This window comes from Amblyomma americanum, chromosome 2 (genome assembly GCF_052857255.1).
Source record: "Amblyomma americanum isolate KBUSLIRL-KWMA chromosome 2, ASM5285725v1, whole genome shotgun sequence".
Lineage (NCBI taxonomy): Eukaryota > Metazoa > Arthropoda > Arachnida > Ixodida > Ixodidae > Amblyomma > Amblyomma americanum.
In genome coordinates, this window is record NC_135498.1 from 233,691,711 (window position 1) to 233,700,592 (window position 8,882).

Below are 8,882 nucleotides of genomic sequence, written 5' to 3' on the forward strand. Positions count from 1 at the left end.
TAAAAGCCGTTCGCCCGCTCGACGACCGTGGCCGCCATTGGGAACCGTGAAGACTGTGCTGGAATTACTTTGTGACAGGTGCGGACGAGGTACTGTGGTTAAATGCGTGTGCAGTCCATCACGAAATGTTTTATTGATGGGCAGGAAGGCCTCGAATGTCACCGCGGCACCCAGACTTCGTTCGGACGCTTTTTGCTCTCTCAAGCAAGAAGGCCAAATGGGCAAGTGCTGTGAGCCGCTTTCAACGCGCGGTGGAGCGGACAACGAAAAAGAAGCTACGAGAGCATTCACGTATGGTGCTACAATTTTGTCGTAATCTCCTAAGGAAATTTCCTTGTTTATGCCACTACATCTTGGCCAATACCCCCATGTGGGTATGTGCCAAGTATTAAGAGGCAGAAGAAGCAGAAGGTGCGTTATGCGTGTGTTCGCATCATATCCATGATGAAAAGCTCTGCGTGGTTTCGTCGGAATGGCTCAATGTGCGCTTCTCGCGTACGTCTTTATGGACGCGCATGCTTGTTTAACCTATGCAGCGGTGTACTGTGGGAAAATAAAGTAAAATGCTAGCAGAGCTGCCATGTTGCGAGTAAGATTGTGCTTTTATCACTCGTGTAGCTATTCGGAAGCGCTTGAGCACAACGATTGCTTGTGGAAACTTGGTTTGGTTTGGTTTAGTGGGGTTTAATGTCCCAAAGCGACTCAGGCTATGAGGGACGCCGTAGTGAATGGCTCCGGAGATTTCGACAGCTGGGGTTCTTTAACGTGCACTGACATCGCACAGTACACGGGCCTCTAGAATTTCGCCTCCATCGAAATTCTGCCGCCGCGGCAGGGATCGAACCCGCGTCTTTCGGGCCAGCAGCCGAGCGCCATAACCACTCAGCCACCGCGGCGGGGTTGTGAAAACGGTTGTCCCCAGTCGTTTTCTGTGCTATGGCGTGCACGATGTAGTATCCACCTTTCATGGATGGCAGGTATATACAGCGGAAAACGCCATTCTCACTGATCGGGGATATTACATTAAACATTATGTTCCGAATGTAGCCTTCATCTCTGAAGCGGCGGCGCTTGCTCAGCTGGCGATCGCATCGCATGCCGCATGATCGGAGATACTGAAGAATTTGCTCTTCGGTGGGCTCAGCAGCCTGCCTCGGACTTCGCACACAGCCACCAGTCAATCCTAGAAATCCTCCAGGCACCAGGTGCTGCCCAGGACACGCCATCGTTGACAGATTCCTACAAAACGTGTTCCGCAGCGGCACTCACTCCGCCCGGATTGGGCGCGCAGTACCCTACCAGTGAGCTTCCAGCGCTGTACGGGAGGTGGCAGCACAGGAACATGAAAAAGGCGGATTCTGCGGAACCGGAGAGAGGCTCATCGGGATCCGGCCAGCGTCGTGAGCGGTTGGAGCCGCACGCTCCCGTCACCTTCCACGGCAGGCGCACGGGGATCCGTTGTGCCTTGCCGCTAGACTTCTGGTTCCAGGCAGCGAAGCGAGCGCAGCAAACGCGCACTCTGGTCGCCTTCCCCGGCAAATGCTAGGGAATGGATTTGCCCAAAGAATGCGGCGCGCACGGGAGAACCCGGCCGCCATTATCGGCGCATACAAACGTTCGCCGCCGATACCTCCGAAGTCGCGCCCCTGCCCCAGCCGGTAAGTCGGAAGTCCTTCTTACGTAGCCTTCTATTTCCGAGGAATGCCTCGTTGATGTTTTGTAGCTAGCTGGCCCGCTCTGTGTATTAATTGCAAGTGTAATAAATAGCATATGAGTGTTCACGCTGTGTCGTCCCTTCCCTTTGTCCCTCGAGCACGAACCCCTCCGCGGTTAGCGAGCGGGAACGCTGTATCCGCGGAGTGGGAGTGCGGGCGGGGCGAAAGGCTTTGTTTCCCCCGTATTTCCACAAGATTGACGTAATAATAAGCGAACAGGACAACACACACAAGAGCAGAGGAAGACACGGACAGTCCGTGTCTTCCCCTGCTCTTGTGTGTGTTGTCCTGTGCGCTTATTATTCCGTCTAGCTGAATTAGTTCATGCAGATTAGAATAATGCAATCAGGGCTGTTCTTATTTTAATTTTGTGACGTCTTTGAGCCACCTCTTTCAGTTGCGGACACAGAATAAGTAGTTTCACACAAATATCTTAAGTTTTCTTTACAATTTAAATTGTACAGAAAAAATTCTGGATGACACACGTTTTATAAAATACATAACATTACAAAGAGCAACAAGAAAAAAGTTATGGTAAAGCCGGTGACGGCTTGTCACGAACAAAAATATAATGCACGCATGCTCTACCGGTCGTCATCCAAAACATCACCCGTACGAAAAACAGAACAGGAGTTGTCAACAGCTAGACACAAGTAAGGTGCTAAAAGGCACGTATAGCGCGCTCGATTCCTGCACATCAGCAGCATTGAGTGATAGGTTTAGAGGCTGTTCAGAAATACAAGCACAGCATATTCAATACATCATAGTAACAAAATATTAAGCTTGCACTCATCGTAAAATGCGATTATTGCGATTTTTTGCTCATGGTGTAGACACCACGCAAAAAATCCACATTCGTGCTGCCCGCTATTGTTCTAAAGCAATACTGATATGGACTTATAGAGGAATATATGTAGGCGAACCCTGTGTTCTATTGGCAGCGATGAGAAAAAAAGACATCAGGCTTTAAATTTGTCCAGCCATCTACTAGACACTGATTTCTTGAAGTGAATGCTGTCTAAGTTTCTTTTGTTGAAACGTACAGCCGCGGTCAAATATACGCGGCCCACGGCTCCGGTGCAAGGAGCGGCTGCGGGGCCGCACCGCGGCGCTGCTACCTCCGTCGGGCTACGTCTGTCGCTGGCTGCGAGGGTGCACAGAGTGACGATAAAGCTTCGCCCTCACTTTCACCTGGGAACGCAACACGACTGATAATTGTCAAGTGCGGCGTTCTGCTGAAGGGGAGTGCGCGCGGTTCGCCGTTGCCGCCTCGATTCTGCTTCGCTCTCGTATGTCCCGCGCGCCCATGCGTGGTGAGCCTTCGTGCAAGGGCATTACGGTGCTCAAGAAATAGCGCAGAACAAGTTATTGTCGCGTCAGGACCCCGGTCTGTGAACTCGGTGAAGGCCTGTTTTGGTTCTGGTGGTGTGTTACTCGTAATTTCGTTGCAGCAGGAACGTGCTTAGATTTTTTCTAGCTTTGAATTAACAATTTTAAAGGAGCGAGCTCCAGCTACTAATTAGAGTTAACCCGACCAAGCACCGGGCGCTGGAGTGCGGCGTACACGAACGCGAGACGCGCGTAAGTATGGAATGCGAACCGAACTCGGACGCGTCGCAGGCAGACGCGCTTAGTCGAACTGCAGAACGCGCGCCTGCCGTAGCCAGTCTGTGCATAGGGAATACGAGATATCCGAGTTGGCGATGAAAGTCACACGCAGCACGCATTGCAGAGCTCTCTTTCGTACGGACCGTCAGCCGCGAAACAGTTGAACGCTGCACTTAACATTCATCAGCCGTGTGGCGTGCTCAGGGAAGAGTGAGGGCGAAGCTTTGTCGTCACTCTCTACACCCTCGCACTGAGCGCCCGACGCAGGTAGCAGCGCCGCGGTGCGGCCCCGCAGCCGCTCCTTGCGCCGTAGCCGTGGGCCGCGTATTTTTGACCGCGGCTGTACATGCCAGAAAAGGCTAATTCTGCAGAACGTCCTCAGAACCCTTTCACGGCACAGCAGGGAGCAAGAAGTACAATTGCCAACATTTGCCATGAGATCGTGCAGTGTGCCACAAACGTGGTGTACGTGGCATGTTTTTTTTTTTCAATTGCAGAAAAGAATCGAGTCTGCAGTTGCGGTATAAATGCAAATGGTGCTTCATTAGGAACCCCCAAGTTTCCAAAAAAAACGTATCCAGAATATGATAGGCTTTAAGCGTGGTGAAATACTGATGCGGTTGTTTATGCCACAATTCTCATCTTAGAGCACTTCGGAATATGGGCATTTTGTTGTATTTCTAAGACAGACAGACAGACGGACGGACAGAAGGACAGACAGACGGATGGACGGACGGACAGACAGAGACGCACAGAGACGGACGGACGGGCGGGCGGGCTGGCGGACGGGTGGGTTGATGGATGGTTGGATGGATGGATGGCACTTTTATTCGTGTCCATTTTTATACAGGATGAACCGTGCCTACCAAAGCCCCCTGTTGACTTGCCTGCTTTAGATGACATTTTCCATCTAGCCGAAGAGAAATTCTCGCATGTAATAGAGGATTCTGCAACCTACTACGTTGCTGAATTTTTAATTAGAAATTCAGCAACGTAGTAGGTTGCAGAATTCTCTATAACATGCGAGAATTTCTCTTCGGCTAGATGTGAAATGTCATCTAAAGCAGGCAAGTCAGCAGGGGGAACAGGAGCCACAGTGTCGCCTACAGATTCCTGTTTCAAAGAAAAGGGCCTCACCGCATGCAGGAGCACAGACCCATCGTTTTCAAAATTTGCATTTTCCAAAATCTTGAACAGCTTCTGGTTCATTATGTGTTTAAGCCCAAACGTGAACTCAGACGCACTAGTATTGGTATTGCATCCGTGCATCTGACTCAAGGGGCGAAAGATGCTTTCCAGGGGATCTTGTTGGAGGCAGCGCGTTAGAAGAAACGAGAAATCATATTTGTTCGCGATGTCTTCCCATAACAGAAGAATGGCTCTAATTGTGGCCTGGTATGTTGTTGACGCTTTCCTTCAAATTGTCACTTCAATATTCACAATATCTTACTCTTGAGAAAATCGGACAACTCAACCTGGCCCTTACGGATCGCGTGCAGCAGCTTCTGTTCAGTATTTTTTACACGTGTACTATTTAATCTATCAAACAACTTGTACATGCGGTCACAAATAGCATTTGCCATCGGCTGTTGAGGGAGCTCTTTGGGATACGCCATAGCGACCAAAGCAATTGAAACAGAGGCACTGAGGACTTGCGTTGCCCTGGTTACCTTCATTGAAGAGAACGGTTTCTTACATATCTGCCAATCTGTAAGTTGCGAAGCAAGCTGCAGTCTCAGCTTTTGTGTTGTTTGAGAAAGTTCGATCATATGAGACCAATCAGAAATTTCATTTTCGATGTGAAGCCTGTCTACTTGCGGATTGTTGCGGATAGTTTTGATCAGGTGTGGGACAGCAAATATAAAGTAACTGCGTTCATCATTTACAAAAAAGAATGGCGTTGCAGTCGACACGCTCAGTGTGTTGGCGAGGTTAATGTTAGTAGCTCCCTGGTCACAAATAGCAGCCTTCACTGAGTCCTATTCCTTTGAGCAGTTCAATCAGAGGAAGAAGTTGGCGAGGAGTAGCAAAACATGTTGTAGACGCATGCCCAAATGTGTAGGCAATAGGCTGAACCCGTTTTTTAGAAATGCCAGACAGAACAAACACCATGGCCCTGTCCACTATTGAGGATGTTCTTTCATTTCCATCATCTGTAAACCTATGAACGACATCTTGTGTAACATCATTGGCAATATTTTTCTTCAGCATTATTTCTTGAAATATTACACAGCAGACGCGATCACGTTGGCTCCATGACTCTGTTTTTGAAGCTATTGTAGGAAGTATTCCCGAAATAATTACAGGAGTCAAGTTAACGTTGCTCAACCATCGTCTCAAGGAGCGCTGTGTGGGAAGTGTTAAGTAGGACGACAAAAAGCGGCATGCTCGAGGGCCGCGAAAGTGCAAGTGCGGGGCGAACTTCTTTAGCCACAAAGGTGACCGCTTCCCTCTGCCCTTTGACTGCATCTTCACGGGGAAGGAAATAAAATGAAATACCTCATTCGTTAGATGAAGCCGAATGCACTCTCGAGCTTCTGAAATTGTGGATGGTGCCTTGCGTTCGATTTTGGGCAGTCTTGATATTGCCTTTTTGAACTTGGACACTTTGGCTTGAAGTCGCCTGATGACGTCCCTCGGTGAGTCGCGGAAATTCCGCGGATGATCTCCATCATAACAGAAGGAGCTCAAATAAATAATTTATATAGAACTCATTTCTATATGCACTTATTTTAAAGTCTGTTGCGCTGCTTCTCACATGATCTGAAGACTAATGTAAAATGCTCCACGAAATTTACCACTCATACAAAAAAAATCTTAATGCAGTATTAAGGCACATTAACTGTATTGTGTCGCATTTCAAGGTCACTCAAAAAAACATAAAGGCTCATTACAATGTCATTTGTGTGAAGCGGGCATATTTTGCACTGCATGTCTGTACAAAGCATGTAAAATAAAAAATATGAGATATAATCGTACGCGTATGTCGAACGTAAGCAGAGTCAACAGGCACCCCTGCCAGGCGTAATGTCTTTTCGTTTTGCTCCACTCTCTGTAAGTGCTAGAAATAAATTCACTGAACTTGAGCAACATTTCAAATGCTACAGCTGAGATTAAAAGGCTTTTTCTGAAAACCCGGAACATTTAAGGTAGAAAGTGTCTCAAATTATATATATATATATATATATATATATATATATATATATATATATATATATATATATATATATGTTTTAAATACCAACTGAAATGCCACAAAGTTTTGCTTTCAAGAAAACTATCATTCATCTTTATCGTAGTATTAATTTTAATCATTACCTAAATTCGAAAAAAATTTCCTGTTGTTTTGGCAGAGAACTTTGTACAAAAAACCATCCTGCCTCCTGGGATGCTAGCTGCAGGAATAGTTTGGTTTTCTATCTGACTGAAACAAAAACAGGACAAAACAAAAAGAAAACCGAAACAAAAACGAAAAGATACAAGTACAAAAGATCGATAGTTGCCTTAGTCTTACGGTGACACCAGTACTTATAAATTAGAAGACAAACAGTAGCGCAGTGGTTTGTCCTCTGTCATTCTTCGTCATCGTATTTCGTGCTACTATAGTGAAGATAATGAAATGAATACATACTTGTGTGAAATTATCCGGCAACTACAGAATGTGACGACCTTGGAGATGATGGTGTGGCTGTCGTGGGCTTTGGGGCAATAGTGTCTGCATATACAAGTGAAGAAGTAACAGTCAGCGGTTCCTGGCATGACAGCAAAAATGGCACATTTATGTGTACTGCTGTGCATTTGTCTGAAGTTTGCATGTATAGTAGGCAACAGCCATTTACAGAACACAAGGCTCTCGGTTAGTGTGAATTTCTGCTCGTTTACGGCAAACCATGTCTATATCAACGAATTCCTATTGGGGTCGTGGTAAGTAGCAAACACCGAAATTTAACATTAAACTGAGTTCACACACTCAGTCTGATTTCGACCTCAATATGGCAAACCTGTGTCGAAAATTATTAGTACAGCTGTACAGGACATCTTATGAACGCCACCAATTGTACCAGTAGTTATTAGGTCGGTAACAACTTCTGCATCCAATGCAGGGCTATCTTGACCAAGTACTGCCCTACAGGAGTGTAGAGGGGCAGTGTCGCTAGAAACAGAGCTCAGGCATGAAGATGACGATTGTTCCGATGAAGTGACTACTTCGATTGTGTGTGAGTACTGTCACAGATAATAAGGAGTCCAAAATAAAATTATGAAGGAAAGAGGTTTGAAGAAGACGACGTGGATTAATCGAAGAATAAAGAAGATGAAGAAGCATTCGGTGAGGTGGAGAGAGATGATTGGTGGAAAAGCATTTGGTGAGGAGAGCCATGATTGGTGTAGAAGAGAAGGAGAAGACGACGACAAGGCTTACATGGACTAACGCCAATGCAATAAAAGGCCGAGGGAGAGAGAGGCACGGGGGGGGGGAGAACTGAGAAGCGGCGGCTCCGGCGCGTCAGGGACGCTTTGGCTGGAAGAGAGCGACGCCGGCTACTGCTCCGGTGAGCTCGTGCTCTACGGCTTCGCATCGTGGACTCCCTGCCGTGCCTGAGCCTGTTCCGGGGAGTCAACGGAGGACGCTACCACCTGCTACGGCCAGGGGTGTCTCCAGATCTGTTGCCGCCCATCCGGGTGGCGTCCCCAACGCTAACAACACCGGCATCACATCCACGGGCGCCTGGACCCGGAGCTTATACGACACAGCCAGCCACGCCGTCAGCGACGCCGGCTACTGGATCCTTACAACGCCGCAGCCGCACCGAACCAACCGTGATCATCAACGCCAATCACTGACAGTAGAACGCTAGTAGTAGGCGCTGGTAGCAGTGTTTCCGGGTCGTGTGTATTTTTAATCTTTGTGTTTCGTGTTAGTTTTGTTAGTTTTGTATTCTAGAGTGTGTGTCACGTAGGGTGTATTAAATATGCATCTGTGTGGGTACACCTGTCGCCTAGTCCATTCCTTCGGTCCGAATGTTCTCCGGGGAGATCGGTGACAGAGATAAGTGGCGAGCCTGTGCCAGGATTCATTTCCTTTTTTCTTTTTGCTTAGTCTCGGATCTTTCCGATCTCTCGACGGCAGAAAGTATGGATTTGGCAAGAACATTAGAACTGGCGCTCAAGCTAGAGTTAAGCAAGGAAGAGGAGATGCATCTCTATGAGGAGGAGGGAAAGAGGCAGAGAGAGGAAAGGGCGCAAGCATGCGCAGACGCTCGCGAGGCAGAAGAGCGAGAAGAGAAGAGAGCTCGCGAGGCAGAGGGAAGAGTTCGCGAGGCAGAACAGGAGAAAAGAAGGATAGAACGGGAGAAGGAGTTTCTTTTTGGGAAACAGGCGCATGTCGCGGGAGGATATGAGGAGATAACGGACAATGATCAGCGTTCCTTAGCGGGTAGAGAATCTTCTAGACCGGCCAGAATTTGTCCAAGAAAGCTGATGGCTCCTTTCGATGACAAAAGAGATGATCTGGACGGTTATCTGCAACCATTCGAGCAGATAGCTTTGGGGCAAGGCTGG

At 47.8% G+C, this 8,882-nt stretch overlaps 1 pseudogene; it reads right to left on the reverse strand.

Annotated features, from left to right (window-relative positions):
• Nucleotides 1-3,682: 3,682 nt before the first annotated feature.
• Nucleotides 3,683-7,900, reverse strand: LOC144120405 (uncharacterized; annotated as a pseudogene).
• Nucleotides 7,901-8,882: the final 982 nt, after the last annotated feature.